We start from the raw sequence: 22,387 nt of genomic DNA on the forward strand, positions 1-22,387 counted from the left end.
GGGCAGTAGCCTGGCTTGTCCGCCCACTGGGTTCTGGGGTATTCGTCTCACCTCTCCACCAAGACCAGCCGCCTCTTGAAGGCAGGGGGTCAAGTCCTCGGGGCTGAGCACAAGCCTGGTGCTTGCAAGATGCTCAGTGATCCTAGCTGGTGGGTTTGGAGAGTCTTAGAACGGATTACCGATAAAGATTTCACAGACGATGTGCAATTGTTTTCAAAAGCTGCTCCGCAGGGAAAGGGGGATGATCGAGGGCAGGCTTCTAACTGATTAGGGTTTCTTCTTATCTTCCATGTTTTGGCCTCTTTGTAAGATCTTATTCCAGGGTTAAAACCAGGTTTGAACCTGGTTCAAACTGCTCTACGCCAGGTCTCCCATTTTCCAGAAAACTAAACTGAGTCCCAGAGAGAGAAGTGACTTGCCCAGTTCTCCCCGTGACCTGACTCCATGGCACGCGTTCCCTCACTGTTTCGGTTTGCTTTCGCTGCCATAACAAGGTGCCACGGACCAGGTGGTTTAAACAACAGACTAACTGTCTCATGGTTCTGGAGGCTGGATCTGGGATCTGGGCTCAAGCTTCTCTCCTGGCTTCTGGTGGTTGCTGGCAATCTTTGGCTTTCTTTGGTTTGTAGGAGTATCACTTCGACCTGTGCCTTCATCCTTAGGTGACCTTCTCTGTGCGTTTATGTGTCCACGCTTCTCCTTTTTATGAGGGCATCAGTCCTACTGGATTAGGGTCCACCCTTCATGACCTCGTTTTAACTTGATTACTTCTGTAAAGACCCTATTTCCAAATAAGGTCACATTTTTCAGTACCAGAGGCCAGGACTCCAACGTATCTCTTTTGGGGAATGCAATTCAACCCCTGATGCCCACATTCTTACATGGTCTGATGAGGTCCAGTTCAAGGAGCCAGAGGAGCCCAATTCCCACAAGGCCCAAGTGCAGACCCCCTTCTCCCTGCTGACCTGGCTCAGGCTTAACTCTGGCAGGCCCAGGCTGAGGGCTTCCCCATAGGCTACAGGACCTTCTGGGGGAGCATTAACAGCTTTCTGAACTATGTTGCATGATACTTTTTATTCCCTCTTTATTCTTGTTGTTATTGTTCAAGTCATCCTAAATGGTAAATTACTTTGCTTAAAAACATACAAAAAACTTCAAGGAAAGCTCACTCATAATTTTACTACTCAGCTGTAGTCACAGTCAACATTTCCATGTAATTCCTTCCAACTTTTCCCCCTATGCACATGCCTATAGGGTTTTTTTTTCCTTACCTTTTTTCTTAATATAATTTCAAAAATATTTTCCCACCTCATTAAAATTCTCCATAGACGTGATTCATGTTTTTCCATTTGATGCAAATTTATTGAGCATCAAGCATCAATGAACAAAACACAGAAATTCCTGTTCTCTTGGTTGCCCACCTCCAGGGGAGTGGATACCCCAGTGGACAATTGGGAACTGGCCTGTTGCCTTCCACCCAGCACTGGTCCAGGCCCCCAGGTGTATCCCTGCCTGTGGTTTATTTATTTTTTTGTGGGCGGATTCTTCCTTTAAGCTATCTTGAAAATAAGCTCTTGGGGCACCTGGGTGGCTCAGTACGTTGAACCTGCTTCTCCTTCTCCCTCTGCTGCTCCCCCTGTTTGTATTCTCTCTCTCTGTGTCAAACAAATAAATAAAATCTTTAAAAAAAAAGAAAAAAGAAAAGAAGCCCTTGCCCATAAGCACAGCATAAACCTGATTTTTATTTTATTTTTTTAAAAAAGATTTTATTTATTTATCTGACAGAGAGAGACCACGCGTGCACGCACAAGCAGGGGGAGCAGCAGGCAGAGGGAGGGGAAGAAGCAGGCTCTCTGCTGAGTGGGGAGCCCGATGTGGGGCTCGATCCCAGGACCCTGGGATCATGACCTGAGCCGAAGGCAGACTCTTAAGTGACTAAGCCACCCAGGCACCCCGTAAACCTGATTTTTAAAGGCTTCATATTGATTTTATATATACAGATATATATGTGGATGTACATATATATCCAGAGAGAGAGTGAGAACTCTTTGTTTCTCTTTTCCTCTAGTTTTTGCCATTCCAGTTAGGCTCAGATTAACATCTTTGTACTTCATTGTGACATTTAGATCTCTGGCTCCGAGGTGAGAAAGCCTGCACTGTCTTTTTGAAGGTCAGACACATTAAAGAAACCCAAGCAGGGAGCATAGAGGCCTCTCCGCCTCCTTTGCTTCCTCTGGAATGTTCCATTTGCAGCCTGTGCTTGCATCTGCAGACGCCATTAACCTGAAATGTGCCTCTGATGGACAAAGCAAACGAGGCTCAGTGAGCACCCTGGGCCCCTGCTTGCCAGCCCCAAGTCACGGCAGTCACAGGCATGAGAAGGGCTTTTCTGTCTGTTTTGAGGCCGGTCGCCGAAAATGGGAAAAACAAGCCAGTTCACGCAGCAACAGGGACCTCAAAGCAGCACAAGAGGCCAGCTGACCTGCAGCAGTCTGAGCATGACAACGTTCTGCCCCATAAAGAGACACTAGGACAACACTTTTAATGGTCTCTGCCCAGACTCTATTTACGGAATTTATTTCCCGGGCTCCGTCTGTTCAGCAACACCTTGGCAGCCTGTCCCCCAGCATCTGTCTCAGTGCATTAAACACCCCTTGTTCTGAGGACCGCGGAGCTAGCACCCGAGAGAGTGAGAAGAGAAAATGTGGGTGGAAGGCTATTTGGGGCCAGTATAAACGTTTAAATTAAAAAAAATAAAATAACCAAAGAACAACAACAAACAATTTATCCCCTAAAGAGCTCCTGTGGGCACGGGTTCCTGTTGACTCCTTCCAGCCAGTGTTAGAAAGGAAAATGCGAAAATCGAGAAACCTTTAGAGCGCCGGTGTTTGTTTTCTCTGTTTCATGGTTGTGCTTGTCCTTATATCATCTTTCAAGATTATTTTTGGAATTATCTGTTTGTTCTTTTTCTCCTCACAAAAAGAAAATACATCCATTGATGAAATTTTCGAAATAGAATCTAGAAAGGGGAAAATAAAAATTGCCAGTACGATAGCCACTATGAACGTTTTGGTCTGTGGCCCTGGCGTAGTCTGTTCTGCTTATAGAGAGAGAATTGTCTCCTCTGTCATTTGTCTCCCTGCATAGAAGTCAGATAGCATTCTAAATGGGAATATACGGCTGTCGATTCCCCACTGGACTGAGAGGCAGAAGACCGAGGTTCTTGTTCCTCCTCCTTGATTCTGTGGCCTTGAGAAAGTCACTTAAGTTCAATCTGGTCATCTCTGAAATGGGGACCCAGCAATCCTTACCTTCGGGGATGATCGGGTGGCCACAGGAGTTCCTGGCAGGAAACGCTTTGTAAAGCTCTCAGCGATCTGTTGCTGGCTCTTCTCAGTGTGGTCAGGTGACCCGACAGTAGGACAAGTGGCTAAAGTAGCTTTCCTGTCGCCCTGATGAACTGTGACCCTTTCTTCTAAAGCTGCCCCTATATCTGATCTTGGTGAAAGTCACCACCTTCCCTCCTAATGCCCAGAGACCTGGGAGCCTCCCCTCTCCTTCCCAGGACACATGGCGGGTCCCTTTCCAGTCCCGGGCAACTCTGCATCCCCACTATCTCTGGAGTCGGCTCTTCTCTCCTCACCCCTACTGTCTCCCCTCACCCTGGCCACCTCTCCTGCCTGGACTCCTGTGTCACCTCTGTCCTCAGCTCCATCCAGGCTTACCCTTGTCTGACCATGCTCCATCCAGCGGCCAGGAAGCTCATTCTAAAATGTCATATAATCGAGCCACCACCTGCTAATGGCTTTCCATCAAGATCAGGATGGAACCCAAAGCTCTTATCCAAGCTGACTGGGCCCTGCCTTACCTGCCCTTGCTTGCTGCTCCGGCTTACCCCCTCCTACCTGTCCCTTGACTCAGCCACTCCTTCACATTTCCTCCCTTCTCCATGCCTTCACCAGACACACTTTCCTAATTCTGCTTGATAATGCACTAAACCTTACAGGTCCCTTCCTCCAGGAAGCCCTCTCTCATGACCTCCCTGGGCCTGAGTTTGGTCCTCTTGTCTGATGACTGATCTCCATCGTCCACTTGACTGCAGCTTCTGGAGGTAGAGCCTGGATCTGCTGGTGCCGCTCTCCCCAGTCCCCAACATAAGTGTCACCTCTATACCAGGCCCTTTTAGAATATTGATTTTCTTTCCTTGCTCAGATGTTTTTTGTTCTCCCTTGGGGATGGAAAACAAAAAACTTAAAAAAAAATTTATTCATAAGAGACAGAGAGAGAGGCAGAGATACAGGCAGAGGGAGAAGCAGGCTCCCTATGGGGAGTCTGATGCAGGACTTGATCCCAGGATCACAACCTGAGCCAAAGGCAGATGCTCAACCACTGAGCAACCCAGGTACCCCTCCCCCCATCTTAATCTTCCCAAATCCTGGAATGATTGCTGATGGGTCTTCTTTTTCTGAGTCCTTTTAAAAGGCTCCCCATCCTCTCCCCTGCTGGGCCCCAGCTCACCTGAGGGGGAGGCAGGAGAGGATTGAGAGGGGTGCATGCTTCTAGTGGTCATGCTGGCTCCTCTGGCTGTCAGAGCCTGACTGGCCAGGCAGAGATGTACACGGAAGAGATGCAGCTCTGGGACTTTGGCCAAGCCCAGCCTGGGGCAGGGCAGGGCACAGGGAATGGCTTTGCCAAAAGACTCCCTCATAAGGCTTGGGTGTCAACAGCCTGGGAGCGCTTGGCCGCTATAGGCACTGTGCTTCTACCTTAGGGGCAGAGCTACTGAAGGGCTAACCCAGCACCGTCAAGAGTAAGGAACCTGAGCTGTGGTGTCAGAGGGACCTGGGTTAGAGCCAGGCACTATTCCTTACTGACTGTGACTTTGGACAAGTGATTTATCTTCTCAGTCCTCAATTTCCTTGGCTGCTATAGTAGTGTCGCAAGGATATGTTGAACAAGTGGGGCTCTGCCGAGAGCCTGGCACACTGTGAGCACTCAGACATGGCACTGCTTTGTCACTGCTCTTCGCCATCGTCCCTGTCGGCAACAGTCCTGTTCAGTTCAGAGCTTTGTTTCTTGGTTCTCCTGCGGGTGCTAGTTGCCAGGTCCTGCTGGGTTTAAGTTTATCTGTTCATTCATTCGTTCATTCATTCTGTTATGCTCTTACTCTGTGCCAGGGATCTGGGGAGCTGCCAGGTGGTGGAGCGCTGCTTTCAGGAGTGGCTCCTGGCAACACGGGCTAGGCCACATTTATTGCTTTATGTAACCCGAATATGACCCCCTTCCCCTTAGCCCCACTTCCATCCCTCAAAGCTCTGTTTGCTAACTCTCAGCAGACTGAGAAGTTCAGGATGGTACCCTCTCCCCTCAGCAGAGGCCATCTTACCCGTTCCTCCACCTTCAGGCAGGAGGGACCTCAGACAACTCAGAAATGGTGGGGTAGGAGGTGATGGTCAGTCCCAGCCACGAATCCCTTCAGCTCACTCTGGGCAAGGCCCTACGGAGAGTCCCAAGAGAGGATGTAAGGCCAGCTCTCTCCCCTCGGGAGCTGTCCCTCATTGGGAAGATGGGACAGAAAGCACACACATGATGCTGGGTAACAGCCACGTGAAAGTGGGCAGCTGGCACATGTTCCTCCTCAGTACCAAGTGCCCAGAGGTGGGGCGGGGAAGGGAAACAGAGACATCTATGTGGGATGGAAAGGTTCAGGTGAGCAGGTGGGAGAAAAAGGAGACTTTTGAGAGTGCACAGGTGCAGCATCAGAGAACCCGCAAGCATTTCCTAGGCACTTACCGTGGCTGGGCATTGGACTATTTGCTTTATGGACACACACCTATTGGATTGTTACAGAACCTTATGGCCTAGGCACCACCTCCTGCACCCTTTATTTTATGGATGAAAACGCAGAGACTCAGATTTGTAAATTGTTCAGAGTTACAGGGCTCTGGAAGAAGCAGAGTCCGGATTCAAACCTGAGCCCAAGTTAAGTCTCTGCTGGCTGTGGTTTTCCACCATGTTTGCCATGCTTGCCCCGTGAAGGTAGGACAACGTGGGGCACATTTAGGAAGCCCTGCTTTGATGGGCTTTGTGCAGAGAAGCCATGAGAGAAAAAGTCCAGGTGAGGCTGGGTCAGGCCCAAGACACCATCTGTGCCTCTGGCCTAAAAGGTTAAATCTTTGTCCTGCAGGTAGTAGAGAGCCACTGAATGTTCCTCTGAGAGCCCCTGCAGCAGTCCTCAGGGTGAGAATAGAGCAAATGAAAGCCAAGGAGAGACAGCAGGCTGGGCTTTTAGAGGGATATGAAATTCATTCACTTCTCCAGATATTTATCACTTACTGTGTGCCAGGGAGAAATGACGCAGTGTTTCTCAAATACCAAGCCCAGGACCTGGAATGTATCATAAATGGCCTCCACTCCTGATGACGCTGTGCCATAGCTCAGGTAACATGACAGGAGGCAAGAGTCCCTGGAGCTCCTGTCACTTGCAGCGTCAGGCTGGGAGCAGGTTTCTCTTTGTGACGTTGGGTCACAGGATGCCTTTCACACCACCCATGAGGTCTCGGAGTTGGCAGCTGTTCCTGCTGCCCACCTGTCTCTTCCCTCCCCTTTTCAGAGGTGGTTTCTCGCTCCCCTGCTGTCTGTCCGCTCTCCCTCTACCCTCTGCAGGGCCTTTCGGAAGGTGGCAGATGGGCATAAATGTCACACTGGCCATCTCTGAGAGACTACCTCAGGTGCCACCCAGGTGGGGCTTGCAGGCCCACGCTAGGTCAGGGTTAGGATGCAGGTGTGGGGTGCAGAGGGGGAGCTCTCCACCCTCAAAGTCCCCTGGCCACCTCCTTTGGCCATCCAGCCATGAGACTTACTCTCTTTGGGCTTTCGCTACCTGCTGTCCCCATTGGCGTTAACATGAAAGAAATTGTTCTCAGCAACTCTTGGCCTGCTGCTGTACTAACTTCTCAGCCATTTCCAACCTTCACCCTTCCTGGATTCCCGGGTCCCACAGTGGCTTTACCAGCCTCGCCAGGTGGAAACCTCAGAGTTCCTGCCCCCATTTGGTTGGGTCAGTGCCCTCTTCTCTATCCCACTGCCTTGACACTCATCACCCTGCTTGGTCTGATGCAGTAGCCTCTTCATTGGTCCACTGTTGACAACTGGTTTCTTCTTCCTTCTTGCCTATCCAATCTAACCTTGTTTGTTGATCTCAGCACTTAGAAGCTTCTTGACTTTTCTGAAGACATCAAAGTTGAGACTTCTAGAAGATATAAATGGTCTATCCACTGCCCATCAGACAAAGTCCAAACCACACAGCCCTAAGGCAGGACCTCTTGCCAAGCCTGTCCTCTGCCCCCCTAAAATTGGGCAGTTTGATTAACATCTCTGATCTACAGAAACAAACCAAAAATGCTAATGATAGCTACTACTGATCAGATTCTTATTATGTGCCAAATATGTGCTGATCTCTTTTGCATCACCTTTTTATACCTACCCCACTGTTTTTAGGCTTATTTGGCATTTAAGGAAATTGGGGTTTGTGGCAGTGAAGCTCCATGCCCAAGGTCACACATAACTAAGAGGCAGAGCCAGGCTCCATCTGAGCCTGGTCCTTGCCTTTAGATATGGGGACCGTGTCACTCAATTTTCAGGGTTGCTAGAGAGTTTAAATGCGGTGGCAAATTTGGAATCACCTGCCCAGTGCTGAGCACACAGGGCTTTGGTAAACAGATTTTCTTCCTGCTTCTGGTCTTTGCTCAGGCCACATCCTCCATCCTCCCTACCTGACCTCCTACCTCCAAAGTCAATGGATCCTTGCCTGGAATGACAACTGACCCCCTCCACCCAGGCTCTAGAGTGTTCCACACATGCTGCCACCAAGCCCTGGCCACGGGGAACAGAACTAGGCCTCAGGTATCTGCCTACTTTCCCAGAGGGCATGTGATGCTTTGTAAGCCTTGCCCCTCCCCTAGTGTCCAGTCCTGTGTGGGAGCTGGGAAAGTGTCCACAGAACCAGTGAGGCAGCAAAGGAATCCACGAGGGAGGGAAGGGAGCAGTGAGGAGACGCCATTGTCATGGAGCAACCCGAAGAGTGGTCCTCGGGAGCCCTTGCAGCTAGACCTGGTGCGGCTCCGGCTCCCCCTTCCTCCCAGCCTGGCAGCCTCCTCCTCATACCTCCACGATCTGAAGTTTGGGGCATTTCCTTCAGTTATTTCCTGACCATGACTTTATGGGTCAGAGTTAGCATCTCCTGAGACAGGAAGGAAAAAGCCCCATGAGGCTGGGTTTATGGAGGGTGAACAGTTTCCTGCTGCCCCTGGCTTCCCGCTTGTGGGACCTGCAGTGGAGCCCCAGCCTGGTGGCACTGACGGCTCTGCTTGGGAGGTGGCCTCAGGTTTCGGTAGGATGCGTGGGCTAGAGCTCCAGGGCTGAGGTACCTCTGCTAGCTCCAGCTCACACACCACCTGCCCGACCATCGGAACGCCATCAGCGAGGGGCTAGCTGGCTGGCTTGTGGGCCCTGCTGGGAAGACCTCAGAGGGACGGGCATGGGGGGTCCTCGCTGCTCACCTGACTTCCAGGGCTCTGGAAGGAGTGGGGAGGCACTGGTGAAACCCGTTCACCAGAAATTCCCATAGAATGAACTGGCCTTTCCTGTTACGGTCTCCTCTGACGACTGTGCCCCTCTGAGGACAGAACTGCCCGGGCCTTCTCTCCAGCTTACAAAGGGGGTGTTGGCTAGAATCTCTCACCCAGGACCAGAAGGAAATTGGACTGATTTACTGTCCATTGTGAGGCTCATTCTCCCCACTTCAGCACCAAGGTGCAGTCATGGTCTCTGGGAGCCATTTCATTTCCATTGACCGCCTAGTCCCAAGGGGTTAGGTGGGGCTTCCACCTGGCTTACCTGAGAGGAGCCTCCACTGTGCTCTATCTGTTGCTGTTCAGCCTACTGGAAAAGTCTGCAGGGCTTCCCTCTTGTTGATAGGACCCAGCCTGGCATTGGTGACTCACCCTCTTATTATGTGTGCATGTGTGAGACTGCCCATCACCGGAGGATACTTCATCTGGCTATCTTGTAGCCCTCTCACCTCAACGGGTGTCAGGGGAAACAAGGGTGTCTGGGACTCTGACCCGGAGACACTGACCTGGAAAGAGAAGGCCGTGGGTAATAGTGAAGAGTCTCCCAGGCCAGAAGCTACACCTTCCAAATTCTTCGTGGCCCCTGATTATCAATCGTGCTACCCCTCTAAGGCTCGGAGAGAAGGGACTTGTGAGGGCTGCTGGCTGGTGAGTAGGAGAGCCCAACCCCAGAGTCCAAGGAGGCAGAGTGTGTGCAGGGGGAGGACGAGCTGCCTCGGCTTCTACCTCCTGCTGGGTGGGACCTAAGGGATGTAAGGCCTTTCTGGGGGAGGGGGCTGTGGAGAGTCTTCCCAGGGGCAGCTTTGATCTCTGCCTTGTTGCTTTGTGGCAGGAAGTGAACTCAGGCCCTCCTAGTGGCCACTGAGCTCACAGGTCCATCCTGGTGGCTACCTCCGGGTAGGGATGCCAGTGTCTGGAGCTGGGGATCTGAGTTCCAGTCCATTTCCTCACCAACCAGTTAGGACTTCTCAGCAATGTCTGAGCTGGAAGGCCTTGGTCCTGTGCTAGCCCCACTCCCTCACCTTGCGGTGGGGAATGGAGGCCCTGCCAAAGGATGGACAGGGCAGGCTGGAGGCTGAGCACGGCCCCAAACAGGGAGGGACCAGGTCTCTTGGCTTCATGGCCAGGACTGTGGTGGGGTGGCATGGGGGAGAAGTATTTCTGGGCCTGTGGTGGGAAAGGACGCAGCACTGGTGCCTCACCTCCTCTCATGCTGCCTCGAGGTAACTGCTGGGCGAGTAGGCCAGGCCGCATCCTTAGTAGTGGCCTCTGATTTAGAGGCCTTGCTCCTGGCTCTGGACCTTCCCTAGGGGATGGGGACGGCTTGGCAGGCGGAGAGGCAGCCTCATTTGCACCCGCGGGTGTGGCCAGGCATTGCCAGGGGGGCATGTCCCTTGTTCTGTTCCTGTGTCCACTGCCCTGCTCTGCGCAGAGTGACGCCCCACCAGTGCACCCTCGGCTCCCCCACCAAACCTGCCCTTGGTGCCACCAACGTGTAGCCAGTGGCTGCGCACAGTAGGCGCTTGTCGTCTGTTTACCGAGGAGTCCTGAAGCCAGGCTGTAGCTTATCCCCCCACTAACTCCAATCACCCACCTGCATCTCTCTTTGTTCAAACTGCTGGGAAGCCCGCAGCCGGGTTTCATGCTGAAAGCATAGCTCTCCTTTGTCAGAAGTCCTGGAGGGAGCTCATTTTATTCTTTCCTCCCTCTTCACTGCTTATTTCCTGTTCTTTGTCTTTCATGGAACAATTGAAATGTGCTTTTATTGGGAAATGCTGTGGATCCTTTTGGGATGTCAGCGAGCAATAAATAAATCAGTACCTCACCAGTGAAAAGGTGAAAAAGCTTCCTGCTCCACCTGGGAAGCAGGTGTGTTAGAGTTCTGTTCCTCCTCTCTGCAGAGTGGGCAAATTGGCACCTTCCCTGCTGGCCTCGAGCAATGTAGGGGCCGAAGGTATTGTGAAGGTATTGTGACAGGCTGTCGTTGTGCTGGGTGGCACTAGGCCAGGGCCTGCCCCAGGGCTCTGCAAGGTGGAGTTACTCAGGCCGGAAGATGGAATGTGCCTCTATGAAATTAGCTGTGGAACAACCAGCCCAGAGGGGGCCTGAGGTTGCCCAGCTGGGCACAGCTGGGCAGCTCCCCCGTTTTGGAGAAACTGTCTGAGATCAGATGGTGGCTAGATGGGCCATCGGAAGGTGTCCTGGAGGGGAATCAGACGTCACCGGTTATAGCACTGGTGACAGGCCAACTACTTTTGTTGCTTTGCTGTGCTTCTCCCTTCCTGGTAAAGAGACACAATGACGGAGCATCCACAGTGAGCCAAAACGGTGACATTGTCCAAAAAAGGAGCTAGCTCGATTGAGAGGTATAAATAGTGTGTGTGTGTTGGGGGGCGGGATGAAGGGGGAGCAGATGACAGGGCAGCTCTGCTCACTCCCTTCGCCACCACAGGAGGGCTGCTCTTGAAGTCCCGGCCACCAGCAGGAGACAGAGTTTTTGAGATGTTGGCAAGAGATGAGAGGTGAGCAATCCCCCACCGTCTTCCACTCCCCAATGCCTCCTGCCTGCACCATCAAAAGAGCGAATTGGAGAGAATGAGCTTTAGGCGGAGAGGTTGAACAGTCCATTTGCTGAGTTCAGAGAAGAGCTGGTGTGGGAAGGACACAGAGAGGGAGCTGGCGGGCTGGGTTAGCAGTGGGCCGAGGCTGGTCCTCTTTGGGCTTCAGTGTTACAAAGCTGCAGACAAAAGGAAGACAGCACCTACAGGCAGGGGCATGGCTTTGGGAGGTGGGCTGAAGGGATGCAATGTCAAACCATATTTCCAATGGTTCTGAAAGGAAAGCAGTGTCTTTAAACCAGACTAGGTTCCTTTGCTCTGCCACTTGCCAAATGGACTTGGGCAAATCTATCACTTTCAGAAAGTAGTTCCTCACCTGTGCCCTAGTGTAAATAAGTAACACCTCCTGGGGTCTCCATGCATGGCAACTCAGACACTTCCTGTGCCCCATTGTGCTCAGGGATGGCCCTGCCGCTAGCGCCCCCAAGATGATCATTGGCTGTGGGCATGGGTCTGTCTCTCTGCTGTCCTGCTGACAGCCTTTCTAGGGTCTTTGGACAGTAGACGGTTATTTTTCCAGTTAGGTCTGAATATGGTGAAAGCTAGCTCTCCCTTCCTACACCAATTCAGCTACTGGCTCCTATGCTTCCGAGTTCCAGGGTTTCCTGTGATCCTCAAAACCACCACCCGCCTGTGGGACTCACTCAGGCCCCATGCCACTGGCTGTTGTTCTGAGTGTGTGTGCCTGCTCAAGCCCCGTGGAGGCTGTGGGGTGCTGTGCAGCTTGCAAAGCTTTCTTCACGCTGAGCGAACGTCATCCCCCAGCAGTCCTGTGGGAAGTGGTATTTTCGTTCTTATTTTACAGATTGGGGTTCCAGAAGTTGCAGGCAAGGCCTGGATGTGTCTATTTACTGCTACCTCTCGGGGCTTACATGTAATTGTGACCACCACCCAGCATCTCATCCAAGATGGGGTGGGGACATAGGGTAGATGGGGCTAGAGGGCCCAGCTTGTTCCTGCTGGACGAACTAACCACCAAGTGGGGAATCCTCTAGCTCCAGAACCTTCTGCATGTAGGTCTCTGGCCCTGTGGTCCCATGTAGCCTGCTGCCTACACCTGTCTCATTTTTTTCAGTCTGCCATTTGGCCACAGAAGGTTGAGGTGGTAGGAAAAGTGAGTTACCTTCCAGTCTGAATTGGCATGAATTTGCCAAATAAAACATTTTACTTATGCCCCAAAACATTTTGCTTGGTTACTTCTTAACAGGCCAAGTGCACTATTTTCCATCAAAACATTTCCATCATTAAAAAAATGTCTCTAACCCAGAAGCTGGGTCCTGCTGCATCCTTGTCACAGCTCACATTTTATTTGGTATCCAGTGTTTCCAGAATGTCACCACCTCTTGCTCTGCATAAGGACCGTGCTCCCTGATGGAAATATTTTGCAAGAATGTATTCAGCTGTCGAGGTGGTACAAAGCTCCTTCAGAAGGTCTTTTTTGTCTAGTTCAGAGAAGGATCCCTATTCCCTGTAGTCCCTGCCACATTTCACTGGCCAGTACGGGTCTCTCCAGGGCGCCACGAGATGGATCAAATCCCATTACAGCAAGAGCCATTGAAAATTCATGGAAATGTTTGTGGAAGCAATTGCAGACTCCTTTGCTGACAGCCACTTCTTACGTGTAATTTTTTTTGTGGAACATGCACCCGGCACAGCAGAAGAATTTGGATGCCCCTCAGAATATGCTGGAATGGAATTTGGCTGTGCTCTCTGTCCAGGTCTCTGATATGGTTGCAAGAGAATTTTCTCCTGTCATGAGGCAGATACTCAGTGGGCTTCCTCTAAGTCACAGATGCTGGGAGACAAGTACTGTCCAGGCCCCGTCTTCAAGGAGCCTGGTTGACAGGGATAGAAGATGTCTGTGCATCTCATGCCTCAGTAATCAGAATGACATTAGGAAGGGTGGCAGGGATGCCTCTTCGTGTGTGATGATTGTAGGTAGCCCAGTGAACTGTGGTTATGCATTTTTTAAAATGTATATCATAAAAAAATAAACAGTAACCACAGCAATAACTTCCCAGCAGGTGGGAGGAAGGGTCAGTTAACACCCAGGTTAAAGAAAATATCAGGTAAATACTAGAAGAATAGGAAGAATTGCAGGTGATAGATTATGGCGACAAAATTCGTAGCTCACCAATGGCTGGTGACTGGAAAAGTTAAAGTCCTGTTTGTCGTGTGCTGATGGAATGCCAGGGGCTTTGCTTCTATTGTCCTCCAAGCCTCAGAAAACTCTGGAAGGTGGTAGTGTTACCATCTCAACTGATAAGCTGATGAAACAGTGTCTGAACGAGGTGAAATGATTTGCCTGAAGTCACGTGGCTGGCTAGTGAATGGAAGAACTTGGATTTGCACTCTGGGCTGTCTGACTCCTGATAATAAATTCTTAACCACTCTTATGTGACAAGGTACTGCAGTTGGTCAAATAAAGAAGTAATTATTTCCTCCCTAGGGTGGGAGGAGGACGGCTTTAACTGAGGGGTAGGATTTAGCAAGGGATCCCATGGATTAAATACTCATGGTAATTGGCTGGATGGTTTGAACACCATATTTTTTCCTAGCATAATGAAGTCTTGAAGTAGGCTGTGGGTTGGCTGTTCTTTGTCACCAAGGACCCAGGCTCCTTCTATCTCTCTGGTCTGCCAAATACCTCATGGTGTAAAATGGCTGATGCAGCTCTAGCCATCACATCACATTCTTGTTCACGGCAGGAAAAAAAAAAAAAAAAAAGAAGAAGGAAAAGGATAGATGTACAATGAGAGGACTTTGCAGAGCTTTTCTGGAAGCTGAACCTAACAGCTTGTCTTCATCTCATTGGCCAGCTTTGGTTATGAGGGAGGCTGCCTGCTGTGTGCTAGGCATACATGCATGAAGGACAAAAGTCCTGTCTTCAAGGTGGTTCCAGTAGAGTGAGCTGCTCTTGGTTTGAGGTGATAGAGGGGACAGCAGTTGAGTAGAGAAGAAAAAGCCTCCTCTGAACGGGAACTTGCTTCTGCAGTGGCCCCAGCAAGCTTGGTCTGTTGTGGATTGTTCAGCACATTTATTTGGTGTTTAATTGGAGTGTAGAGTTGCAGTAATTAGGCTGCCTGAGGCGGCCCCTGCCTGCCATCCCATCAGCCCCTCTGAAAGGACAAGAACCACTCTTGAGTATAAACCAGTCCAGCTCCCCAACCTTCCACCCTCCAGTGCAATTAGAGCAGGAGCCACAGAGCCAGCTTTTCACTGCAGCCCAGAACTGAATTCTGGGCTGTGATTTAGAGCCCAGCATGGTGCTCGCAAGCCCCAGAGTGGGTGTGGGGTGTTCTGTGCAGCTCACGGGCAAGTGTGAGACCTGGAAACCACGGTCATCACACCTCCTGCCTCATCCCCTGCCTCTAGGCCCTGGGGGTGTGAGTTTGCTTTTTCACTTCTCGGCTCTCAGGAGTGCATGCTGGCTGGTTGCCAGGAATATCAAGTTTGGAGAGTTCTTTAAAAATCAGTGATGCTCTTGTGAGATGGCCAAAGTCGTTCTGGGACTGGTTCATAGGTCAGTCCTTGTTCATGTGAAGGCCTCTCTGCTGGGATTTGGGTTCTTTGGGGCCTGAAATGTTCTGTTTTTACTTCTTGGGAATCAGGTTGTCAGACCGTGGAAAGAAGCTTAGGGCAAAAATGGATGCAAGAGGTGGGATCAGCCCCTCTCCATGCCTCCATGTGCTTGATCTGGAAACTTCGCTGCAGCCAATCTGGGGAGAGGAGCCTCTGTACTCCAGTGCTCTGTCTCTGTTCTGTAATTACCTCCAAGCAGATAGTATTATAAAGAGGCTGGAGAGATGCTTTCATACAGTGTTAGAAATCAAACCGCTATTAATATGCTAATTACAACCATTTGTATTTACCATTAAAGCAGGTCCTGGAGAGCTTCTCCCTGGCAACACTATTAGACATTCTGTTCTTGAAATAGAAAGTCCATATTACTTTTTAATGAAAGCTCTAAATCCAGAGCTTCCCTCTGTTCAGCCAGCCCTTTCCCTTGAATTCAGTAGGTCCAGCCCCGGGCTCCTGGAATGAAGGCCAGGTGGGAGGAGGGTGAGGATGAATTGATCCACCTCGGAAAGCAGGCAGGAGCTCACCATGCCAGTAGACACCGGGGCCCTGCAGGTTCCAGGCTGGTTACCTGCTGATGTCATTATACATGTAAGCATTATTTTTAGCAGTGGCATCACTCCTAAAACCAGTTCTACTTGGTTTATTTTTAGATTGGATGATGCAGGTGCTGTTTGGAAATGTCTTTTTCTCCCCACATCACTTTTGTCCTGGAAGCACCCAGTTTATGAGGAAAACAAGATGGCACCCATAGTGACGGACAATACAAACATTTGTTTGGGAAACAGAGGGATGAGTGCCTTATTTGTTTTTGGGGGGGGGGTCCCAGGGAGTCCATACGTCTTGACTTTCTGAGGAGTTGTGTGAGACAGAAGCCCTCTCTGATCTGGGGGCTTTCATTCATTCCCTGGCTAACGAGAGAGTAAGTTCTTGTTCCAGTCATGGATTGAAGACATCCAGTGAAGGTTGTGAGATTTTTCTGAAGGGCAGGCTATAGATTACAGAAGAATAATATGTTAGCTAATGTATTTTATAAAATCTAACAAATATTTAAGCATCTACTATGTGCCAGACCTAAATGAGGCACCATAAATACATTGGGGAATGGTCCAGTTACCACTGATGTAGTGACATAAAACAAACATTATGCCTATGGATTCTGTAGGTCCAGAATTCAAAGAGAGTAAAGCAGGGTTGGCTTATTTCTGCTTCATGTTGTTCAAGGCCTGAGTGCAAGACTTCAAGGTTGGAAGACTCATCCACTCACATATCTTGCAGCTGGATGCTGGCAGTTAGTGGAGTCCCAGCTCCTCCCCATGTGGCTTCAGCATGTGGCTTGGGCTTCTTCACAGCATGGTGGTGGTTCCATGGGTAAGCTTCTCAGAAATGGAGAGCTAAGCAGGACCTATGTCCCTTTTGTGACCTTGCCTCAAAAGTCACAAAGCATCACCTTCACCACATTCTGTTGCTTGGAATAGTGGCAAGTCCCTACCCGGATTCAAAGAGAGGGGACACTGACCCTAGCTCTCCGGGGTCGAGGGGAAGGGGAGTGTCAATCACATTGTAATGAAGAGCATATGGGATGTAGGTATATTTCAAGAAGTATAAGAGAGACTTGGAAATATGAGCAAGGAAGAAGAAGCTATAAAAAATGGCAAAGCAGATTCTAAAAAAGGAAGAAAACTTAAAAATGAAGGTGTAATAATCAGAATTAAAACATCTGAAGCTCCTTCTGTCTTCTTCAGAAGGAAAGTAAAGATGTTGATTAACCTCAGATTTGTTAAGAACAGACATAGCCCTGAGACTCTTTTAGCAAGGTCAAAACTGTTTTCATAATGATACATAATAATCCATAATGATGTTCTCCCTTTTCACTCATCTTCTCTCACAAGTGTAGAGTTTTCACGCCTGTGTGACACATGATGACATCATCACTCTGCCAATTAACAATATATGCTTGTATATTCCTGTGTTTCAGATTTTTCTCAATTTTATTTTCTAATAAGGAAATATTGATAGAATCCACATAAACAAAAGCAGTTGGTGGTGGGTGGTGGTGGGGAGGGGGCTCGATAATTTCTAGAAGTGTGAAGATGTCCTGAGTCCATTAAGTTTGAGATCCATCATTGTAGGGAAGGGGACAAAAGAAGAGAGACAATGAGACAATCCTTGTGAAATAGCGTTTCCTGAGTTCTGAGAAACAAGTGCCGGTGTATAGTTATTCTTTGTTCTAAGATAATTCAAGATAGAAACTTTTAAATCTAGAGGACTGTTGAAGAAAGGTGGTAAGTGTCATGCAGGCCAGAATGTGGACATGAAGAATTTCAGGACTGGGTTGTGGCTGCCCTGTGTTACAGCGACACCTACTGAACGACAGGGGTATTACAACCCAGCTCTATGGAACACGGGACCAGCGAGAGTAAATGCCGTATTCAGACCATAAAGGACATAGAGGAGAGCAAATTCTGTCAGGCAGAGTATGGCATTGTAACATTTGTTGGCAAAACAAATTCTGAGACAAGACAGAAGGGATCTCAAAAAAGACATAATGACAATTCCATTCCCTACGCACCCTCTTCCTCGGTTAGATGGAAAATTAGTGGTTTCATCAGGGAGCCTAGAGCAGAGCCTAACGGCAGAATCAACTTAAAGTTTTTAAGAAATAGTACTAAGGTTTTACAGAATCAGAGTCTCTGGGCCCAGAATTTTATAATTTTAAAAAGTTCTCCAGGGAACCTAGTCATGTCTGTATATCTGGCCCAGAATGGCTCTGCTAAGGATGATTTCTGTCCTATAGGAACCACACTAGGGCTGGGAAGCCCTTCCACTGGTTGCTGCTCTGTTCCTTCTACTGCTGTCAATGCCCAAGTTTGGAGCTCCAGGTCCTTGGATTTTAGACCACCTTTGTGCTTCATGCCTTCTTGATGTCTGGGATTCTGTTTGATTTCCAAGGTTGGCCTAGCTAGGGTCCAGTTGGCCTGATGCCCTGTCAGAGCACCCCCCGTGCTCGCATGTCTCCTCCTAGCATTGCCTAGATCCAACTTCCAAGAGTCTTTGGGCTCTTCCAGCTCCTTCTTTTTCCTTTAACCCCAGACTTACTTCCATTTGTGCCCCAGAACCATCAACAAGGAATAGCCTAGAATAGAGAGAACTATCGAAAATAAACAAACAGCAAAACAGAACTACAGCCTTCTGTGTGCCAAGGCTTAGCCTAAGCCACCACTGAGCCCTTTTGTTTCGAGTTTTCAACACAGTCAATGGGAGGATTTGTCTTCTCATGTAAAAACGCTTCTCAAAACTGACAAAAGGGAAAAAAGGCTTTGCTTTACTGAAATTTGTACTGCCAGCCCTCCCTTTTGCAAGCCTACGAGTTCTGGGCTGTCTCATGATACCCCTGTGGCATTGTCAACAAAGACCCAGCCCCAGGACAAGGAGCTTCCACACCCACGAAAGAACAGCATGTGGGTGAGGCCTGGCCAGGGAAGGGAAAATTCTTAATAACCAGTGGGGTGTGAAAGGGGTGGGGGCCAACCAGAGCATAGAGCCCAGGCGGAGTGAAGTGATGCCAAACGCTTTGCCCTATCCAAGGTAATGAAAGTGATCTGTAAGTGGTGTTTTTTTTCCTTTTAAATGACAGAGCAGGGCTGGCTGAGGAATAGGGTTTGACCAATTTAACCAGAAATGTAGGCGAAGCTTGTTTATGCTGCAAAGATAAAGCAACAAGTGGGAGACAGGGTAGGCTGTGGCCTTCCTCTACATTTGGAAGCTGTTGCCTTTCTCTTGGCAAATTCCCTAAAGTCTGAGACCATCTAAGCACAATGAGGAAATGCCTCTAGAGGGACCTGTGTCGTGTCTGCAGATCTGTGCCTTGGGAGATGGAGGCTGGGGCACCCATGTGGGAGTATCCTGCTGTGCTAGGTGGTGCCTGGGGTCAGGGAGATGTTGTGAGGGCAAGGGCCAGTAACGAGGAGGGGGGTTCCCTCCAGGCCTGGCAGGGAATGTCCCATTCTGGTGCATTGTTCTGGGCGGTCCTCCAGAAACCTGTGTCCAGGGGCCAGGGACGTTCTGCCTGGAATTTCAGTGTTAGCAATAGCAGCTCCAACTCAGCACCCCTCTGCCGGCCTCCACCATTTACAGCTCTGCATGTGTTTCTTTCCATGCAAGTAAGGGACCCTGGGGTCCCTCCCCACCCCTCAGCTCCCTCCCTGCTGTCGAGACCATGTAACGTATCAGGGCTTCCTGTCCTTAGTAGCCACAACCATCAATGAGGGTGGGGGTGGGAGGTGAGGGGGGATGCTTCTTGACTCATATGCCTTGGCCCCATAGAGACTGGATTTTGGGCAGGTGTTGAGGCAGCCTCCTGAGCCAGGCTGGGTGGTGTCTGTTGAGCAGATTCTTGTCCTCTTAGGGTGGCTGCGTCAGTGACACCCCAAGGGGAGAGGCTTCAGTGCGGAAAGTATGTGAGCCTTGGACAGTGCCACAGATGGCCTGGAATGGTTTGGCCCCTTGTTTCCAAGGTCCCAGCTGATGTCCCCATTGTGCAGTGGGCAGGAGCAAAGGGCCAGCTTTCCCCAGTTCCTGGAGCACCAGCCAGTGTCCAGGGCCAGCAGTGGTGAGGGCTGGAAGGCAGCATTCGGGGAGGCTGCCCAGAAGACATGGCTGGCCCTGGCTTGGACGCTGTGCCCACAGTAGCATGTGGCTGTCTCCCCCATGAACAGCAGGATTCTCATTCCCAGTGCTCAGCTGAGGAAACAGTTTATACCTCGTATATAGCAAATGCTCTGCTGCTAGAAGCTGCTCTGGTCATGTGATTTGTCTGGAGTCCCCTGGATGGTGAGTGGTGGGGCCAGGATTGAGCTCATGTTCATCTCACACCCCAGCCCCCCCACCCTGCAGTCTGGCCACCTTCTCCCAGGGCCTCCCCAGGCCTCTCAGGGAGGCAGGCAGGGCAGAGGGTTAGTAGCCCCATTTCACAGCCCAGGAAACTGAGGCCAAGTGATTTGTCACAGATCACTGAGCTTGCAAATGGTGGGATGGAGCCTCAGACCTTGCTCTTTGATCATTCCCCCGATATTAGCCAGTTCAGGCTGCCAGAACAAAATGACATGGGCTCACTGGCTTAGACAACAGAATTTATTTTTTCGCAGTTCTGGAAGCTGGAGTCTGAGGTCAGGGTACTGACAGGATGGGTTTCTGGTGAGAACTCTTTTCCTGGCTTGTAGATGGCTGCCTTCTTGTGTCCTCATAGGGCCTTTGCTCTGTGCACGCAGAGAGGGAGAGAGCAATCTCTTGTGTCTCTTTATCTCTTATAAGGACACCAGCCCTCCAATTAGGGGCCCACCCTTATGACCGAGTTTAACCTTTATCATTTCCATAAAGGTCTGTCTCTAAATACAGTCGCATTGAGGGTTAGGACTTCAACATGGGAATTTGAGGCAGGAGGGAGAGGCACAATTCAGCCCATAATACACTCTGAGCCTCTTTCATTGTTTTGGGCCCCTCAGAGCACAGTAGGAGACAGCTGCTACTACACATCAAGGAAGTCATTTTGGAGTGTGCAGGAGCCTGGAAATGGGGCTGGGACAAACCTAGAAGTTTTGCTGGAGGAGGTGTGTGTGTGCATGCATCGGCTGGACTTGGGTAGCATGTGTACTTAGGGAGATTCTGGCCCATTTCAGGCAACCCCATATGCAGTCCACCCCAGTCATTCAGATGAGCTGTGGCTGTTTCCTGGGAGCCACTTTCTCTCCATGGCTGTGGTAAGAGGGGACCGACCCTCTGGTTCCTGCTTGGACTAGCAAGGTTGCTGTTGGTCAATTCAGCCAATGAGATAGGAGGGCCTGTGGGTCTTTAATGTGGAAGGGAATGGAATTCCAGGTGAACAGGGAGGGGCAAAGGCAGGCAGAAGTATTGCTGAGGACCCATGGAGCTCTCCTTCAGCAGAGAGACATCTGCAGAGCCGGGTGGCTGCACGTGGTAGCCAGCCCCTGCTGCTGTGGCCCTGCTGCTGGGGAGGCTGGTCCTTCTGTCAAGATGGACTGTGTTAGGACAGCATTATGTGTGCAGGCCCTTGCCATAAATTCTCTTGCCTTCCTCACTTCGTGTCTGCCCCCCTCTCTCAGACTCACACGCTGCATTCAGCTGGTGAAGGGAGTCCTCACTGCTGGGTTTAGAAGATTTAAATTTCTGCAGTGTCTTTGTTTCTGGAACGAGGATGGTGTTCCCAGGTCAGAGGTTTAGGTTCACACACCAAGTCCAGAGCAGTTACAGGTTCTAGGCAGCATTGCAGAAGGTATCAGCAGGGATGCTGAGGGAGGCTGTTGAGGCTGGGGCAGCTGGAGAAGCTGGGGCAGCTGGAAATGATTGGGAGAGGCTAGGGCAGCTAGGAGAGGCTGTTGAGATTGGAGGGGGCTGTTGAGGCTGGGGAGGCTGCTTTTTTGGTGGAACTTCCTATTTCTCACATTTCCTCTGTGGAGGCCACAGTACCCGGCCCTCCCCCAAAGAAGAGCCCATCTGTCTGGGGAGTGCAGAGCCTGTCTTTAGCCCCTCTGGGGTCTGTCCCCTAGCTCAGCTCACCTAGGCCCCTGGTGGGCTCCAAAGGTGATTGGTACAGAGTTTAGACCCCAGCCTGAAGGAAAGGGAAGATCTGCCTCTTATAGTTCCCTCTGAAGTACTTGAAGTGGTTGCAGCCCCCTAGTGACAAGGATAGTCATCCTCCCTGCATCTCCCATCCCTAACTTCCTCTGCACCTGGCCCAGAGCCCTTTGCTCGGGGGTCATGCACTGTTCCCAGGCCCCGTGTCACCCTGAGTCTCCTCTCCTCCCAGGGAGAGGCCCTGAATATTTCTGAGCCTGCAGCTCCCTTGCTTCTCTGGTGGGAAATGGTGGCTTCTTCTTAAGAGAAGAGCAAGTTGCTGCCCTCCCTCTGATTCCCAAGGGTGAGCCTCTCCACTGCTACTTTATGACCTTGGGCAAGTCCCTTAGACTGGCTGTGTCAGAAGGAAGTACTCTCCACCCTGTGGGGTAGCATTAAGTGAGAGAATGGAGTTTTAAAGCATTCAACTCCTAATAGCTGCCAAATCCATGTGCACTTACTACAGTATGAGTGTTCCGGTGCCCAGGTGGGTGAATGTGAGCAGATGGCCACACACATTTGTCAGTGGATGGCCTTTGCTACTTACTCTCTGACTGCCTAGATGGGGAGGCCTTATCTTCGTCATGATCAAAATCATCCCCGTATTCAGCAAGCCCTGGTCACCATTCATTCAATCTTCTATTTCTGAGAACCTGCCTTGCGCCAGGCCTTACTCTGGGGAGCATAGCTCCGAATCTGACAGAGCAGGGCTTGTGCTCCATTTCCAGGCAGAAGGTGGGGAGGGAAGTAATCAAGCAATCTTACCCAGGCAGATTTCAAAGATGACCTGTGTTGAGTGCCCTGGAGGAGTGGTGATAGGAGCCCACACTAGGGGCCCATGCTGTTGCCCAGAACTGGCTGAGGCTCACGGGAAATTCAGAATTGAAAGTATGGGCACCAGCTGCAGGCTGCCCCCACTCTGCT

At 50.4% G+C, this 22,387-nt stretch overlaps 1 protein-coding gene and 1 long non-coding RNA gene across 8 annotated transcripts in view; one reads left to right on the top strand and one right to left on the bottom strand.

Annotated features, from left to right (window-relative positions):
- Window positions 1-22,387, top strand: part of GRK5 (G protein-coupled receptor kinase 5) — a 212,199-nt gene that overhangs the window by 108,324 nt on the left and 81,488 nt on the right. Inside the window, exon 1 of one of the 4 annotated variants that reach the window (XM_025467405.3) lies at window positions 13,517-13,656. The exons of the other annotated variants lie outside the window; for them this stretch is intronic. The gene's annotated coding sequence lies outside the window, so the exon portion shown is untranslated. Of the gene's footprint in view, window positions 1-13,516; window positions 13,657-22,387 lie in introns of those variants that run through there. 4 annotated transcript variants of the gene reach the window in all.
- Window positions 1,071-16,208, bottom strand: LOC112672420 (uncharacterized). 4 transcript variants are annotated; one of them, XR_003144276.3, is made up of 6 exons: window positions 16,098-16,208; window positions 10,228-15,821; window positions 8,899-9,139; window positions 5,387-5,497; window positions 4,519-5,108; window positions 1,071-4,228 (listed from the first exon to the last, which is right to left on the bottom strand). It is a non-coding gene; the product is annotated as an uncharacterized LOC112672420 (long non-coding RNA). The 4 variants fall into 4 exon arrangements; XR_007406631.1 differs by having other exon boundaries at window positions 1,071-5,108; XR_007406632.1 differs by having other exon boundaries at window positions 1,071-5,111.

The sequence above is a fragment of the Canis lupus genome, chromosome 28, assembly GCF_003254725.2.
Source record: "Canis lupus dingo isolate Sandy chromosome 28, ASM325472v2, whole genome shotgun sequence".
NCBI classification, from domain to species: Eukaryota; Metazoa; Chordata; class Mammalia; order Carnivora; family Canidae; genus Canis; species Canis lupus.